Genomic DNA, 19,670 nt, shown 5'->3' with positions numbered 1-19,670 from the left:
TTCCGCCTATATATAAACTTTTCCCTAATAATCTGATCTTCAGCTCCATAATCTTATCAACTCTGTCCATTAATATGTAATTTATATTATCTACGGTTTTACTGACGTAAAACTAAGAACCTGATCTAACTCGATGATTTTACGCACTTAAGTTTTCTCCTACAATAACAGCTATATATCCCCTGTGTGATTAATATATATAATGCAGTACAAACCAGATCTACTGATTTTATAACACATATAATACACACATTTTCTACGTTTTAGATTTATAATTCTTTATAACTACTACTGCGATATATTCACATATACACGTATATCTAACTCTACATATATAATAACAGATTAAGGGAGTTTAAATGTAATTACTAAGGAATTCTAATGACATGATCAATTGGTATACAAATTATTATGGAAAATAGCGAAGGACACTTTCTTTTTTTTTTGTGGTAATCATAAATATCTTAAATAACATAAGAAATATTTTTAATTGAAATCTATATTCAATGGAATAGAAGCTTATTGGCGCTACTTCCGGATGTCTGGTGACCTAATTGTGGCCTCCCCTGTTGTGTTGGAACTGGATTTTAAAAAAATCCTGAAAGCTCTTCTGTGCCCATGCTGGGATCTTAACCAGGGACATTCTGGTCCATATAGGCCTGTGTCCTTCTGCTTGACGACACTCTACATATAACAAACCTGTATGTATATTCCTTGGTTTATGAAACAAACCAACTCAATTAAAAAGGAATAAACGAAATGAAATGAAATAGGGCTCTTCTCGAAATGGGCTAATGAAGGCGGGCATGCGCCATATACAGTGTGCTATGAGTGTAATTATGCATGGATAGGTTCACTATGGCCTACTTTTATATTGAATTCCAACTGCCAAGGCTTCTTTTACATGCACACCAATGTGTACTTGAGACCTAGTTTTTTTGTTCCATCCAAACGACTATACATTGACCACTGCCAGGCCCTCCATCCTGCACCACTGACAATGCGGAACCCTGCCAGAAAACCCTGATGAGCCTTCACAGCCAACACCAGGATCGAACACAGGATCTCCAGATTAGAGAGCTAATGTCTTACTCACTGAACCCCTGTGGCTCCCAAAAAAGTAATAGAAATAGGTTTAAAAATGTATAACGTCAAATACCTTGTGACGTCATTATTTTATCAGGAATTTTTACCCAATCTGATAAAAAAATATAGAGAATTATCTCACATAGCATCATAATTATCTACTTGTATTTAAAGATACATTATGGGAGATAAGATAACGAGATGACAGTTCTCGCTATAATAGTTAAAAACTAGATAGTGTAAAGGTAATTTGCTGAAAATTTCACTCAAATTGATCCACTATGAGCCGAGAAAGAAGCGGGTGAAATTTTGGCATAGTCTCGGTCATCATTACTAAAATCATTAATATAAACAGCTTAGTCTCGATTATCCACTTTTATTGATTTAATTATCAATAGCCATTAGCGGCATATAGGAATCTAATCGAGAGTTTATTATGGTCTGGATAAGTTAATTAATGTCTAATTGATAATTTAGATAACATTTCAGGCATAAAGAAAGACTTGTAATAAGCAGATTTTGCTCTTGCATAATGCATGTTTAATTTAATTCACAAAAAAAAATCATGTTTCTTACTACAACTGATCTAAATTTAGTAACTCATACATTGTTCATTGATTTAATGTTACATCTCGGGGCTTTTTTTACTGTAAAACTTGCAATTCAATGTTAAAACCTACTTCATAATCTATATATACTGGCTTCATTGATTTAATTTCACTATTTACTTTAAAAAAAAACTACTTATTTATATACCCTTATTTTAACATCATTGGTCTCACTGATTGAATTCCCTTTACCCCTAAAGGGGTGAGGCTACCTGAAAAATGTTTTCCGAAATATTAAATCTATTGAATTGAAAATGGCATGAGTAGTTAGGAAATGTAATTAACAAGAGAAAACTAACACTTAAAAAAAAAAAAATTGTTGTCATGGTAACACATATTTTTGGAAAAAGTATGAAAAACGTAGATACAACATATCTCTGTCACTAATAAAGATAAATGTCTCATTTTAGGACTGCATATTCTTTAATGATAACCCTAAAACAAGACAGAGAGTTTTTCTCTATATAATTTAATAGTTTCTTGGTAAATGTTGTTTAAAACATTCCCTACCACAATATTTTGTAATGAAATGAAATGAAATGAAATGAAATTTAGTTTTATGGCATGTCAGCTCCAACCGGGCTATATTGCACCAAACATATGGTGATTATTACGAGACAGACAATCACAGAAAAACATTATATGCATAAATAAAAACAATATCAAAGTTAGTAAAATTAAAAATAAAATGCAACTTTTATGCATATAAATATTAAATATAAAAATGAAATGGTATATATACAATTAAAATTTATGATAAATCCTGTCTTTTTTAAAAAGTCTAACACTTTACCATATAAACGGAAAACTGTGATGTGATGACTGATAAGGGTAAAAATTTGATCTGATATCCTTGAAATGCTTGCACTCAATCAATATGTGCTTAACTGTCAAAAGAACATGACAATGTTTATATTCTGATTGAGGCTCTCGCTTTAAAATGAAAATATGAGTTAAAAAAGTATGACCAATGCGAGAGCGACACAAAAACAATATTTTGTCTTTGGAGAAATAATTTGATAACTTTTGAAATATCATTGATAATTTAAATTGCTTTCTGTCTGATTCTGTGGTAGATATTTGTTTATATATCCTGCAAATTTGGTGAAGATATCTTAATTAGTTACAGAGATATAGTGTACCTATGTTTTTCATGATTTTTCCCTAAAAATGAGTTACAACTTTTTTTTAATGCTAGATTTCCCTTGTTTATTACATTTCCTAACTACTTGTACCATTTTCAATTCAATAGCTTTAAAATTTTCGGGTAGCCTCCCCCTTAATACATTTACACTTCCTCGTAAAACAACCAATGTCCCTTGATAACAGAAATTAAATGGGTTTAACATGCTACTGTTCTGCTCCAACTGGGCTAATGAAGATAATCCCTTGATAACTCCCATTTGCTCACGCAACGACCACTATATTTAATGGTATATCCCTCGATTTAACAACATACATTTTGATTTTATTGACAGTATTATACTTTTCCCTAATAACAATTACTTAATACAACACTCACATTTGTTCATGAGAGAGAGAGATAGAGATAGAGAGAGAGAGGTTTAACGTCGACTCGACACCATCACACGGTTCAATTTTATTTCAATAATGTGCTTGCACTTAGGGGTCTTTAGCATTGGTTGGACAGGCGACAATACTCCTTGTCACCTACAACCAGGGAATCGAAACCACGCCAGTTGACTTAATGACAGACCTTATTTGTTCATGACAATGACCACTATTTAACTATAATCACCTACTATCCCTAGATTTAATATTACCGGTATACATATATTTGTTTCAATTGACTGAATTTCACAACTCACATTTCTTCTTTCAATGATCACTGTATTTAACGATAAGCTACTTTCTATATCCGTTGATGACAACATACAATTTGACGGCATTTCAGTTTTCCTTCAAAAATTAATTCTTGATACAAAACTCACATTTTCTCATACGATGACCACAATTTCACATTTCGCTCGAAAATTAATTCTTGATACACAACTCAGATTTTCTCATACAATGACCACAATTTAACGACAAGCTACTATATCCCTTGTTGACAATATCCCTATTTGCCACAATATTTGATGGAATTTCACATATCGTTCGAAAATTAATTCTTGATACACAACTCACATTTTCTCAAACCCCTACTACTATTTAACGATAACAACACACTATTTGCCACAATATTTGACGGAATTTCACTTTTCCCTCAAAAATTAATTCTTGATGCACAATTCACATTTTCTCGAACCCCTACCACTATTTAACATAACACCATACTTATTTGCCACAATATTTGACAGGATTTCACTTTTCCCTCCAAAATTAATTCTTAATACAAAACTCACACTATCTCGTACAGCGACCATTGAACTATAAGCTACTATATCCCCTGATAATTACTATTCATTGATTGAACATCACATTTCTACACTCCTCTATTCTCATCTTCTATACCACAAGTTTTATATTAACTCATGACCGTGTTTATCAGTATATACACTCTCTGTATTAATTCCCTGTAAATTACTAGCTAAACCCTTGTGTATCCTTACATTTTCTAATATTAATAAAAAAAACACTTGCCACATCATGTACCACAACTATCATTCATGTTATAAACCTACCTACTTCTGTAATAAATGATTCTGTTTATCAATATACACTCCATATATTAATTCTCTGTAGATTACTAGCTAAACCCTTGCGTTTTCTATATTCATAAAAAACAATTGTTATAACTGACCATATTTATGTATAGTGTTATAAACCTACCTACTTCTGTAACAAATGATTTCATTGATCAATATACACTCTATATATATTAATTCCCAGAAAATTACTAGCTAAACCCTTGTGTATATCCTTACATTTTCTAATATCAATAAAAAAAACCACTTGCCACATCCTGCACCACAACTATCATTATAGTGTTTAATAAAAACCTACCTACTTAAATTAAAGACACTTATATGGGTATACTACTTCTGAATTTATTAACATGCTACGTTTCGATACACATACAAATAACTGCTTGATAACGATATCTGTATCGAAATGTAGCATGTTAATAAATTCAGAAGTAGTATACCCATATAAGTCTCTTTGATTTGTGAAATCTACTTCTATATGTCTTACACGGATTAAACCTACCTACTTCTGTTATAAATGATTCCATATTAATTCCCTGTAAATTACTAGCTAAACCCTTGTGTATCCTTACGTTTTCTAATATTCATAAAAAACCCCCACTTAATTGCCACATCATGCACTAGAACTGTGATTATAGTGTTATAAAAACCTACCTACTTCTGTAACAAATGATTCTGCTTATCAATTTACACTCTCTATACTAATTCCCTGTAAATTACTAACTAAACCGTTGTGGACCCTTTCGTTTTCTAATATTAATAAAAAATACTTGTCACATCATACATCTAAACCATCGTAAGTGCTATATACCTAAATAGTTCCGTTATAAATGATTGTGTTTATCAATATACGCACTATCAATTCCCAGAACATTACTGGTTAACCTGTGTACCTTTACATTTCCTTATATTTATAAAAAAAACAATTATTTGTCACGTCATATTTACACGTAGTATGTCCTCAGTGTATACACATACCCGTAACTTAACAACTTCGGTAAGAAATGATTCCGTTTATCAACTTAGCCTTATAAGCTTACACCATCTATGTCAATCAATGGGTTTTAATTTTGTAAAGACACAATGAAGTATCTCACTATTGTAGACTCCGACTGAATAATCCAATCTTCATTTAACAAATATCACATTATATTATTGCCAGTACGTCACGGCTATCAAACTTTCTATCAGCCTGGTTTTATAAACACTGTCTGTCCTAGTGGATCATCGGTTTTCCTTTACGACCGCTTCTTACCATCATAGTGTGAGTTTTCCAATATTCGTACAATCAGTAACACGTTTATTTCAACTATTACGGCCACTTCCAACACTATCAACCTTCTAGACCACTCGTCTTCTCACAAATTCAATGTTTTTATCAACTTGGCTTCGCACTTTGTCCCAATGGATATGCGTCTTGTTCTTTGAAGATCTTACCATTGGATTTTCCTAGTTTCACTAATTACAACATTTTACAATTAAAACAAAGGACTAGGACGAATGAACTCCTGATTGAAACTACTGCAGTTGGGTGGAAGTAACAGAGAGAGAGAGAGAGAGAGAGATGGGGTCTAACATCCAATCGTCACAAACCACATCATTTTGGAACTAACATATGGTTCAATTTTATTTCAATAATTTGCTTGCGAGTAGGGATCTTTAGCATTGGGAGGAAACCGGAGGACCCGGAGAAAACCCACAAGGTCGGACAGACGACCCTACTCCTTGTCACGTACAACCGGGGAATCGAAACCATGCCGGTTGACTCAATGACAGACCTTATGATACAACGCGCACGCGGTAACCATTTTGCCATCCAACCGCACCCAAAGCAACGTACTTGACAACCAGAAAAAGGGCTTGTGCACATCCTGTATTAAAACTACTCTTATTGAAATACAGAAAGAGAGGGAGAGACTAACATATGGTACAATTTTATATCTAGAAATATTTCGCTTGTGCATATAGAGCAGTTTGAGACTGGTTGGACCGGTGGCTCTAGTCCTACTCTCATACAAGCTTGGGATCAAAACCTTGCCATTTTACTCAAAGACAAACTTTATTATCTTAAACTCCATTGTTTGACCACTTGACCACCCAAACACCCTTTTTAATAAATAAAGTTCTTATTGCTTGGGGAATATTACCTACTATCAAGACTATGTGCCAGTATAGTAGATATTAAAGATACATTTCATTCTGAGCCAAGTTATTACTGTTTGTAGTTTTGACAAGATGTGTGTATTGATTGTGTTATTATCATAACCACACAGATCTAGTATATTCGAGGCTTAGCCGTGCTTCCACATTTTTAAATCAAATTATTAAATGGCCGAACTGTCCTAATCTAGTTAAAATCTTGAGTATCCAACGGCATCGAGAATTGCTTGTCATGTTAATAAATGTTTAATTAATAATTTATATAACATTTAAGGCCTAAAGAAAGGCAAATATAGCTCTTGAATAATGTATCTTTAACACTATATATTCCTACATTTGTTTAATCACCATCATATTGTTTTCTAGACAAGTAGTTTTCCATCCAAGTTTATCAACTTAGCTTTATACAGTCAACCTAAACGGTCCCCATGGATCAAATGTTCAACAAAAGCAGCTCCTGAATCAGCATATATATATCCCATGGTGTACAAGTTCCATATACAACGTAGAATATACTAAATAGTCCCTAGGGATCAAAGTTCAACATGATCAAATACTGAATAAGCATAATAAACCAAATAGTAAACCAGCGAAGATCAACAGTACTGTCCGTAATGTCCATAGTTGAAACATATTAGTTAATAACTTTCACAACACAATTGCCATGTAGGGTATACTAAACAGCCCCTGGAGATCAATGTTCAAGCAAATTCTGAATCAGCATAATAAACCAAATGGTAAACAAGCTAAGATCAACAGTAATCTTTTATGTTTTTATGAACCTCATCGACAATTACAGTCTTCCGGTGACCATCTGCTACTTAATGAGAAAAATGCTAATCCTGTCAGTTTCGGTGAGAAGGCTTTTGAGGTTGCTGCCCCAAAACTATGGAATAAACTTCCTTATTCCATTCGGTCATGTACTTCTCTGTCATCATTTAAGATTTCTCTTAAAACCCATTTGTTTATTAATAGGGCTTTTAATTAACCATCTCTGTGATAATTATATCTATAATGTTATACAAAACTTTCTTTTACTCAACCTTTATGTATATTATTCACTTTTTCATGTTTTAATCATATATTTGTTTTGTCAATTCTTTTTTTTTTTTTACTATCACATTGAGCACTTTTGTGGAATGGCGCTATATAAACGTTTATAAATAATAATAATAATGATAATAATAGTTATGGAAATATATCAGTGGATAACTTTGACAAGTTTCATGTGTAACCTGGTCGGTTATAATACTTCCATAAAAATAGGAACAACTGTATAATCTGGATATGAATTTATTCGACTAGCAACTACATTAAAATCAATTTATAACTAAAAAGGGAATGAACAAGACGATGTGCATTCTTTAGGATAAAATAATATATATTCTATATGAAACTTTAATCTAATTTATATGATCTGGTTGTTAAGAAACTTATCTCCAATAGATTTAAAAGTTTGATTAGTAACAAAAATATGCTAATTGGTCCCAGTGGATCAAATGTTTAACATTAGATACTCCTGAATAAGCATAATAAATCCCAAGTGAAGATCAACATTAATTAAAGTAGCTAAGTCTCTAACTCAATATCATCGAAAGTCTTCGACATTGAAAACATGAATTATTTGTCAATTTAAATCAACATTGATGTTGTAATCTTACCGGGAAAAGGTGGGGTTCTGATATCCAATATTTAAGACAAAATAAACATTTTACCAGCGCCATTTGTAACAAGGGACTCGAAGAATGAGGCTAGACATTTTCCACAAGTCATGTCAAAAGGTGATGCCATATTCTTATAATTGGAGAGCATATGCAATAAATTCTATCGGTGTAGACTGGAATAACCAGACATTAGAGATTGCCATCGGTTGAGACTTCTGGCACATTTCACAGAACATAACTGATCAGAAATTACAGTAAAAACAGCCACGATTGATTGAATGTAAATTAGTTTATATACATGTATACATTCATATTACATTATTATATGCGTTGTGACCAATTGTGTCAATTTCTAGGTCCCAAATATGAATGATTTAGCTCCTTTAACTATATTAGTGGATAAGTGTTGTGTATGTAAAAAAAAGCTTCATAATTTTGCTAACAAAAGTGTTGTTTTTTTTAGATGGCATCATTTTCAATAGTACTTAATCCTAATGACACTAACTTTTACACAGGTGGAACAAATCTTCTCCATATTTTACAGAAGTTACTAGACCTTCTTTTGCTGTGTAATTAACAAATTTTTAAGGCTGATTAGAATAGGATTACTGGCCGAAAAGTTCTAAGTCTGAAAAGGATAGATCAATCATACATAATTTATTTCATTTTAGGATACAAAAAGGTTATCTCTTTAATCTGGTAGCCATTTTCTTGACTAGTAGTGGTAGAATAATTCCTCTACTACTATAGTCAATAAAATGGCAACTGTATAGTACTGGTAGCCATTTTCTCGACTAGTAGATTAATTGTACAGTTGATTAGAAGAAGATTGAACTATACCGATCTGTTAGGTTGTTGTCAGATAGAATCACGGCTTACTTCATGATTACTTTTTTTAATTGTATTCTACTCTATATTCTTCCTACAATAGAATTACTCACTGTTTTATGTATCTAAAGGAAAGGGATGGAGTTTATTATCTCCTGGGGGAGTTGGGTGGCCGAATGGTTAACACGTGCTGTGCATGTTTGATCAATGAGTCTGTCATTGAGTCAAGTGACGTGGTCTCAATTCCCTGGTTGTAAGTGAAAAGGAATAGCGTCACCTGTCCAACATCGTGGGATTTCTCCAAGTCAAAAGGCGTGGTTTCGTTTTCCCCACTTGTATGTGACAAGAAGTAGGGTCGCCAGTCCAATCTCCTGGGTTTTCTCTGAGTCCTCTGGTTTCCTTCCACTGCTAAAGACCCCTACGTGCTAGCAAATTATTGAAATAAAATTGAACCCTATGTCAGTCCCGAAATGACCTAGTTTGTGTTGAGTGAACGTTAAACCACATTTCTCTCTCTCTCTATTGTCTTGTAAACACAATACATAATATGTTGGGTTTTTATTGTCACATGCGTGTAGTACTATGGAGGAGAGGAGAATTTTACTTGGGCGGTGGCATTTCTATCTACTGATCATCAAATTCTAATGGCAATGATATGCATGAAAAAGATCCCTTAACAGTTGCAATTTGATGAAGAGTAAGTGAAAATTGACCACATCTCAGTCTTTATTTCATTTCATTTCTGTGCCATCAGTACTCTCCATGTTTTCTGATGCAGTGGTTCTACATCGTTAAACATACATTATGCAAGAGCTAAATCTGTCTATTGCAGGTCTTTCTTTAGGCCTGAAATGTTATCTAAATTATTAATTAGACATTAGTTAACCTATCCAGGCCATAATCAACTCTAGATGGCAGCGCTAGCCTGCGATCTTTAGTGGATTGTAAGCCGATTTAAATGGATAATCGAGACTATGCTGTTTATCGTACTGACTTAAGTAATGATGACCGAGGCTTATAGGAATTTCAGTCGCTTAGTTCTCGGTTCATCGTAGATCAATTTGAATGAAATTTTCAGCAAATTGCCTTTACATTATCTAGTTTTTAACTATTATAGTGAGAACTGCCAACTCGTTACCGAATCTCCCATAATGTATCTTTAATTGCAAGCAAACTGCTAAAAATTATTGAAAAAAAAAAGACTAAATAGATGGGAAGACTAAAACATCCCTGGTGATCATTTGAGGGATCTTTAATTCCCTTCAAACTATATGTAATATATACTGTGCAAATTAAATCACCAAAAGGAATGGCAGTCCAAAAATGGTTAATTTATTGTCCAAATTTATAGATGAAACTCATCCATAAATATGCAACTTTTGACAGAAGATGCCATTTTATTACACGAAAAATCGTATTACTCCAATTGAACCACTAATGTAGGCAAAGATTAGAAGACAATCTGGCTCTATTCCAATGAAAAGGTCAATGTGTATGGCACATTTTCTGAATACAGTTTATATCGATATATCCCAAAGGAGCTAAATCTCTATTCTTTGGCACCTAGAATTGGACATAAATGAGTCGCAAAGCATATAATAATGGAATGTGAATGTATCATATAAATAGATTTACATTCAATCGTTTCTGTTTTTACTGTATTTTCAAATCAGTTATGTTTGGTGAAATACACAAAGAGCCGAAATTGAATGGCAGTCTTTGGCATCAGGTTATTCCAGTCTATACCGGTAGTATTCTCTTGTGTGGGATATGTTTAGCCTTGTTCATTGGGTCGCTTCATTACAAATGTCTTAAATATTGGCTATCAGAAGCCCATCTTTCCACGGTAAGATAACAACATCAATGTTGATTTACATTGACCAATAAGTCTTGTTTGCAATTGCTTTCCTATCACTTCAATCTTGAACATTACAAAAAATGACTGAAGTATCATGATGACAAGATGTTCAAACAAAGCTTTTCTATGGAATAAAGGTTAGATTTATTTGACAAGGCCAAATACATAATTATGAAACATAAACAGGGCTAGCGCTATCCCTAACCCGAGATCTAGCTCTATTCCTTACCCTAACCTAAAATCCCTGGCAACAATCACATGCTCTAACCCTGTTTACATCTCGTGACCTTGAGGAAATATGCATTTGGACTAGGCAAATAGAAATGACAATGGAATAACCTGCAAAGTCAGTGAAACAATTAATGTTTGTGGACCGTTTCAACACAGAACATTCTTGTTTCAAAATCCTGATCTGTATACAGTAGAATCTGTAATAAGCAGCCACTCAAGGGAATTTTCATGACTGGCCGCTTAACGGGAGTGACCTCTCAATAAAATCTGAGTGTTTGTTAGTGCTGACATCAAGTAAATTTTATGCTTGGATGCATGAGGAGCAAACATAAATACTTGCATCAGAAAATTTGGCCGTCGCTGAAACTTGCTTGGTACGAAAATTATTTGACACAAATCTCTGATACATCTTCTGTAAACATGTCATTTTGTACCAACATTGATACTACTGTCTACCACTGTGATGTATTCGATACTATTTATCCATTTTTGTGAAGAAAATCCATTAATTAATTTTATTTTATCAAAAAGCACATGCCCAAAAAAACATCGCTGAATTTTTCAACGATTTTCAGGGTGTTTAACTCTGTATGTAATATAGGAGGCGCTAAAACTTCTGTTTAGCAACAAAGTGGCAATGGAAATATATATATCGCAACAAAATTCGGCTTTGACGGTACTAGTATTAGTTTATTCAATCAGTATCTAAAAATATTTCAATACGTGTGAAAACAATAATCAGGGTTTGTCCTTTAATAAAACAAAAGATTAATTGTAATTAACAGGTAAGCGCTATTTTGCTAAATTTATTAATAAAATAGTGACCGCTGACCGCGTTAGAGGAGTGGCCGTTGATTAAAGAGATGAAACAATAGAATTCCTACGGGGGGAATTTATCATGACAGCTTACAAGGAGATGTCGCTGAATGGGAGTGGCTGCTCGTACAGATTCTACTGTATAATCAGTGAATATAACAACCAACTGAGCCTTAGAAACTGTTCTTCAGTATTAAAGTGCTTTACAAATGACGATATTATTATTATTATTATAATTATTAAAAGGTCAACTCAGTGTGTATTGTACATTTCCTGAATATATTTTTATATCAATATAATTAAACTGCATCTTTATACTGAATACATTTCTTTAGTTATATTCTGTATTTTGATACTGAATTTTTAAAAAAAATTGTTATCACCATTCGTCAATGATTTCTAAAATAGATTAAACAACGTCTGAGACCTTACGACAACTTAATTCATTTACAGTCACCATGATCAGATAAAAATCTTGATGAATGAAAGGCTTTCAAAAACATTCTCTTGGGAATGATTTTGTTTTCTGGAAAAAGATAAAAAAAAAGAATCGATCATAAACCTGGAACGAAAACACACCAATTGGGAGAAAATCACTAGAGTTGTGGAGAAATTAGGCAATTGGGTATACAGCTTAAGAGGTACTCACCGCATATTTATGTATATTAAACCCGAGTTTTTAATCTTTTCAGTGAAAATAAAATTTTATTGGACATTTGGAAGGAAGGAATGCATTTTTATAGATGCTGTAATTTCTGGATTTCGTTACGGACTACATCTTAAACCTAAGTGCCACTGTTGGGTAAACCGTTAAAATTGGTTACAGCGTTATAACCAGTGTATTCCTCAATATCTAACAACTTTAATATAATAAGTAATTCAGTGACCCTGTGTTGCACTGTCAAGTGTCTTATATATTTCCTGCACCTGTCTCCCCAGGTGTATTTTGTTCCCTTCTCCCAAGCTGTATTTCGGTCCAGTCTCCCAAGGCATATTTTAGTCCCATCTCCCAAGCGGTGTTGTGGTCCAGTCTTCCAAGCTGCACTCAGGTTCTGTCTCCCCAGGTGTATTTCAGTTCAGTCTCCCCAGGTGTATTTTGGTTCAGTCTCCCCAGATGTATTTTTACCCAGTCTCCCCTGTGGTGTTATGGTCCTGTACTGGTGTATTTTGACCTATTTATCCAGTTTATCCAGTTGTATTTTGAACCAGGTGTCTCCCCAGCTGTATTGTGATCCTGTCTCCCAAACTGTATTTTGGTTCTGTCTCTCTAGATCTATCGTAGTCCTTTCGACCCAGGTGTATTTTGGTTCAGTCTCTCCAGTTGTATTTTGGTTCAGTTTCCTCAGGTGTATATTGTTCCTGTCTCACCAGGTGTATATTGTTCCTGTCTCACCAGGTGAATATTGTTCCTGTCTCACCAGCTGTATTTTGATCCAGTCTTTCTGGTTTTATTCTGGTTCAATCCCCAGCTGTATTTTTAGTGTACTCTCCCTGGCTGTATCCTTTAGTTCAGCCTCATCCCAGTTGTATTTTGAACCAAGTTTCTCCCCAGCTGTATGGTTGTCTTGTCTTCCCTGGTGGTTTTTGGTATAGTTGCCCAAGCTGTATTTTGGTTCAGTCTCCCCAGCTGTATTGTGGCCCTGTCTCAACAACTGAATATTGGTTCAATCTTCCCAGGGGTATTTTTAGTTCAGTGTCCTCAGATATATTTTTAGTTCAGTCTCCAAAGTTGTATTTTTTTCTTTTATCCTGGTCCATTCTCCCCAGCTGTATATACGAAAACATTGATAAAATCCATTTTGATCTAATCTGGGAAATTAATCACATTATAATAGTTCAATTTCAAATGATATTCACAACCTTGTTTACAAGCACATCTTATTCTGAGTTTTTAAACGTTTTAGCCAAAATTTAGTATGTTTCTCACATGTAGATTTTTTACCTGTGTTTTCTATTTAGTTACCCATTACATATTGATAATTATCCCCCACCTTTACAATCTTATACAAAAAGGGGGCCACGGTGGCTCAGTGAATAAGGTGTTGGCTTGCCAAGAAAGTTCATCAGGATTTTCCATCGTGGTTCCCCCTTGTCAGTGGTGTAGGTCTGAGGGCCTGGCAAGGCACAACCTATGATCATTTGGATGGTACAAAAAAGCAAAGTCCTGCGTAAAAGAACCCTTGACACTTGGAATTTGAAATAAGGGTAGGCCTGACAAAAAGTCCCTCATAGCACACTGCATGGCATATGCCTGTCTTCATTAGTCCGGTCGGAGCAGAATAGAAGGACGTTAAATTCCATTTCATTTCATTTTATTTCTTATACAAATATTGTTTTATTTTAACTTGCACTAAAGTCAATTTACATTTTAAATAGTTGAAGACTAATGGGAGATAACTCCATATATCCTGTTACTCTAAAAGGATTCAGAGTAGTAATCTTCTCCCCACTGACTTCAATGTTACTCCCATTCTTTGGCCTATACCATATTTCTAACTTTCCAATTATCACAATCGTGACCAAGGAGTCCCACTATGTCACAATCAACTGATAAAAATACTGAAGAGTATTGACTGTCTCCAACACGTAATTTCTCTAATTTATGCCTGTTTACTTCCTGATCCTTCTGCTTCAAAATATTGACCTTTCGCCAAAACCTGGCAGAAAATGGCAATTCAACACTCTTCTTCAATACTAAAATAAAATGTCATAAAAAAACCAGAGAGAAAAACAGAGAAAGAGTTATACAGAGGCAATAAATTTGTGAATCATGAATTCAGGGGAAGTAACTACTAGTCTTCGTCAATCATAGTAAGGAAAAGAAACATGACTAAATCTAGTTGTTAACCAGCTCAATTTTTGTCAAGGCCATTCAGATGCAAATAAGGTTAGGGCATGTGATTGTTGGCAAGATTGTAGGTTAGGGTTAGGGTAAGCTTTGGGGCAAGGTCAAGGGTTAGGGTGGTTAGGGTTGGGATTACATCTCGTGACCTATGACAAAAAATTGAGCTGGCCTTATCATTTAGCACTAATCAAGGCACAGACATACACAGCTATTTTATTTTCTAAGTTTGTGTTGTCAGAGATGGGTTATTAGTCCCAATTTGAGACGTGGGAGTTTTATTCAAGATAAGATGCATTATTGACAATATCTGTAATATAGACCCCAGCTGTTTCAAATAATCAATATAAAAACATAAAAAAAAGTGTTTATATACATATTATAATAACCATCAATATCAGGATATTTCCTTCCCTATAATTTGAATTATTATAGTGACATATGTTGTAGTTTAGTGATACATGAATATAATGCTTTAATTTGTTAAAATTATATGTGGTTTAATGTTTGAGAGAGAGACGTTTTATTATATTGATACTGCTTGAAGCCGTTATCGCGAGGATTAATTCAATATATCACCCATTGTCCTGCAGATAAAATGAAATGAAATGGGGTTTAATTTCCTATTGTTCTGCTCCGACTGGGCTATTGAAGACAGTATAGGCCATACAGTCTCCTATCGGAGACATTTTGCCTGGACAGCAGCGCTACGGCCTATTCTTATATCAAATTCCAACTGCTAAGGGATCTTTTACAGGACCTCAGTTTTTCCTCCCATCAAAATGACTAGACAACTGTCCTTGTCAGGCCCTCTGTCCTGCCCCACACGTCGGAAAATCCTGATGAACTTTCTCGGCCAACATTGGGAGCGAACTCTGTCATTGATTCAAGTGGCGTGGTACGTGACAATAAGCAGTAGGGTTGCCTGTTCGACATCGTCGGTTTCCTCTGGATCCTCCAGTTTCATTCAAACAATATTTTAAAATAAATAAACAATAAAATATTTCACTTTAAACATATGTAAGTCTCCATGGTTGTAAACCTCAATTTGATCATTTCAAATCAAAATTAAAAACTTGCTTATTTAACACATGTATAATCTTACGATTTGATTAAAACACAGATCTTATTTCGTTTCGTTTTTTCATGGTTCAAAATTTTGTTTTATTTGGGATCTGGAAGAGTTGTTATATAACAGGCATTCTGGATGTCGTGAGGGATTAGCCAATGACACCATCTGTTACAGCGACTTCTTGGCTGCCATGCACGGAACTGTGGGTAAACCAGATCTTCATGTAGTGTAGACCATTGAAAGTCTAAAAAAACCAAAACGAAATATCGATCTGTGTTTTAATCAGATTGATAGGCTTATTTCTTTAAAAAAGCTCTTTGAACATAGATATGGATTGATCTGAGGCAGAACATTGTGTATTGTTTAATGGTCGAAATGAAATGAAATGAAATGGGGTTTAACGTCCTACTGTTCTGCTCCTATACTGGGCTAATGAAGACGGGCATACGCCATACAGTGTGCTATGAGGGAAATTTTACCCAAGCAGGGGCACTATCGCCTACTCTTATATTGAATTCCAACTGCCAAGGGATCTTTTACGTGCATTCCAGTGTATACACGGGATCTCGGTTTTTCATGTCATCCGAAGGACTAGACAGCTGTCCTGGCCCTCCGTTCTGCACCACTGACAAGGGGAAACCAGTTTAATGGTTGAGAGCGGGACATTAAGTAATATACTGATACTGCTTGAGGCGTTAGCAGAGTGTTGTTTCAATATATTACGCAATGTATTTAGCTCAACACCATTAAACAACTTAAAATATAGACACTATCCCACACATGCTTTTCAATGAAATATGTCACGCGAGTCCAAAATTTCATCTAGTATAGATAATGTACAATTGGCAAGTTGCCAGTACATTACTGGAAATAATGGTACACCAACATCAAAGGATGATGTCACATCTGTATTTTAATACATCTTAATTTTCATATTATCAAACAAGTTGTGAAAATGTTCTAGATGCCACATTCCTACATTGTATTCCTTCTACAGATGATGGAGAAAGTTTTATTATATAATTATTGATTAAGATGTTAGATAAAGTTTTATTATTATCGATTAAGATTTATATATAAACTATAATATACTGTATATGAATGCATAAATATTGATTTAACATAAAGATGAATTATTTATAGACATTTATAAAAGACAATGTTTGCTTGTTTTTGTGTATGTTTGGTTATAGTTGAAAATTTCAAAATAACTTTTTATTATTATCGATTAAGATTTATACATGTATATAAACTATAATATACTGTATATGAATGCATAAATATTGATTTAACATAAAGATGAATTATTTATAGACATTTATAAAAGACAATGTTCGCTTGTTTTTGTGTATGTTTGGTTATAGTTGAAAATTTCAAAATAACTTTATAATGCACTGCACAACTATTTAAAGTGGCAAACCAGAATAATTTGTCACCATTAATCATAAGTCTGGATATATGCACATGTCACAGACTTTGTTAAGTATAAATTTTAACACAACGTACATATACAAGCCTGGACACAAGACACCTGTCACAGACATTGTAAAGTACAAATTATCGCATGACATATATATTATAATAAAAATGTTGTGCGATAATTTATGTCTGACAAAGTTTGTAACAGGTGACAAGGCAGAATAATGGACCATCTTTTTTAATATAGAAACAGATGGACCATCTCCTTTAACACAGGAACAGATGGACTACTTCCTTTGATGTAGAAACAGATTGACCATCTCCTTTAATACACAAACAGATGGGTCAAGACCTTTAATATACAGATGGACCATCTCCTTTAATATAGAAACAGATGGGTCAAGACGTTTAATATACAAACAGATGGACCATCGTCTTTAATATAGAAACAGATAGACACCCCTTTAATATAGAAATAGGTGAACCATCTCCTTTAATATAGAAACAGATGGGTCAAGCGTTTAATATACAAACAGATGGACCATCGTCTTTAATATAGAAACAGATGAACCATCTCCTTAAATATAGAAACAGATTGACCATCTCCTTTAATATAGAAACCGATTGACCATCTCCTTCAATACACAAACAGATGGATCAAGACGTTTAATATACCAGATGGACCATCTCCTTTAATATAAAAACAGATGGGTCAAGACGTTTAATATACAAACAGATGGACCATCTCCTTTAATATAGAAACAGATAGATGGACCATCTCCTTTAAATAACTATTGAGATCCGGACAGAATCTGACAAGAGTTGAAACCAAGAGAGGATTCCAGATATCCCACGCTATTGCTTTAGAAGTAAAGCCAGTTCCAAAGAAGGTAGGAATTTGGCCCTGGAGAGGATGCAAGTAGGTTTATAAGTTATAATATTTCTTTAATAAAGAATTCCACCCAGATTGACAAGAATCAAGACTGTGACGATGAAGTGAGTCTTTAACAGGCAGAAACTATAACCATATAAAGATATTGCTCAGTTCCATTAAGAGAAAATAAATAGGTAGATTACGGCTCAAGATAAGCTGGTAAACCTTAAATGGATAGAAAACCAAAGCGAGTTGAGAATAGGGTTCAAGATATATATATATACCAGCGGCTGCCAGGCAGGATACGCCCACATTTTCGAGAGATGGATAGAAAACAAGCTAACAAGAAAGTGATTTTTCCTACAATCAAGGGCCATAATTCAGGAAATTACAATTCGATATGCGCATATATCGAAAGAAACTGAGATCTTTGTGTTATAAACTTACATTTCAAGTTTCAACAAAATCGGATAAAAATTGTGACCTCTATAGGGTCCACAACCTTGATATACCATATTTTTACGCTATTTGAGAATGAACGGCGGCCATTTTGTCTGTCAATTTTGGGGCGATTTTCACAAAATTCAAACTCAACTGTCCTTAGGGTGGAACGGTAATATAATAATACGTTTTTTTAAATCGGATAAAAATTATGACCTCTAATGGGTCCACAAGCTAAAAACATGATTTTTCGTACAATCAGGGGCCATAATTCAGGAATTTACGGTCCGATATGGGCAAATATTGAAAGGAACCGAGATCTTTGGGTTATAAACTTATATTTCAAGTTTCAACAAAATCGGATAAAAATTGTGACCTCTATAGGGTCCACAACCTTGATATACCATATTTTTACGCTATTTGAGAATGAACGGCGGCCATTTTGTCTGTCAATTTTGGGCCGATTTTCATGAAATTCAAACTCAGTCGTCCTTAGGGTGTAACGGTGATATAATAATACGTTTTTTTAAATCGGATAAAAATTATGACCTCTATAGGGTCCACAAGCTAAAAACGTGATTTTTCGTACAATCAGGGGCCATAATTCAGGAAATTACGGTCCGATATGCGCGAATATCGAAAGGAACCGAGATCTTTGGGTTATCAACTTACATTTTTCAAGTTTCAACAAAATCGGATAAAAATTGTGACCCCTATAGGGTCCACAACCTTGATATACCATATTCTTACGCTATTTGGGAACGAACAGCGGCCATTTTGTTTGTCAATTTTGGGCCGAATTCAGTCATCCTTAGGGTGTAACGGTGATATAATAGAACGTTTTTTTAAATCAGATAAAAATTATGACTTCTATAGGGTCCACAAGCTAAAAACGTGATTTTTCGTACAATCAGGGGCTATAATTCATGAAGTTACTGTCCGATATGCGCAAATATCGAAAGGAATTGAGATCTTTGGGTTATAAACTTACATTTCAAGTTTCAACAAAATCGGATAAAAATTGTGACCTCTATAGGGTCCACAAGCTAAAAACGTGATTTTTCGTACAAACAGGGGCCATAATCCATGAAGTTTCGATCCG

General features: G+C 34.1%; 1 protein-coding gene across 5 annotated transcripts in view; it reads right to left on the bottom strand.

The window, feature by feature from the left end:
* The window catches only part of LOC126820425 (synaptotagmin-16), a 112,680-nt gene that overhangs the window by 78,872 nt on the left and 14,138 nt on the right, over window positions 1-19,670 (bottom strand). The window lies entirely within an intron of this gene.

This window comes from Patella vulgata, chromosome 5 (genome assembly GCF_932274485.2).
Source record: "Patella vulgata chromosome 5, xgPatVulg1.2, whole genome shotgun sequence".
Classification (NCBI taxonomy): Eukaryota; Metazoa; Mollusca; class Gastropoda; family Patellidae; genus Patella; species Patella vulgata.
Note: the sequence above shows the minus strand (reverse complement) of the source record. Positions and strands in the feature narration are given on the sequence as shown.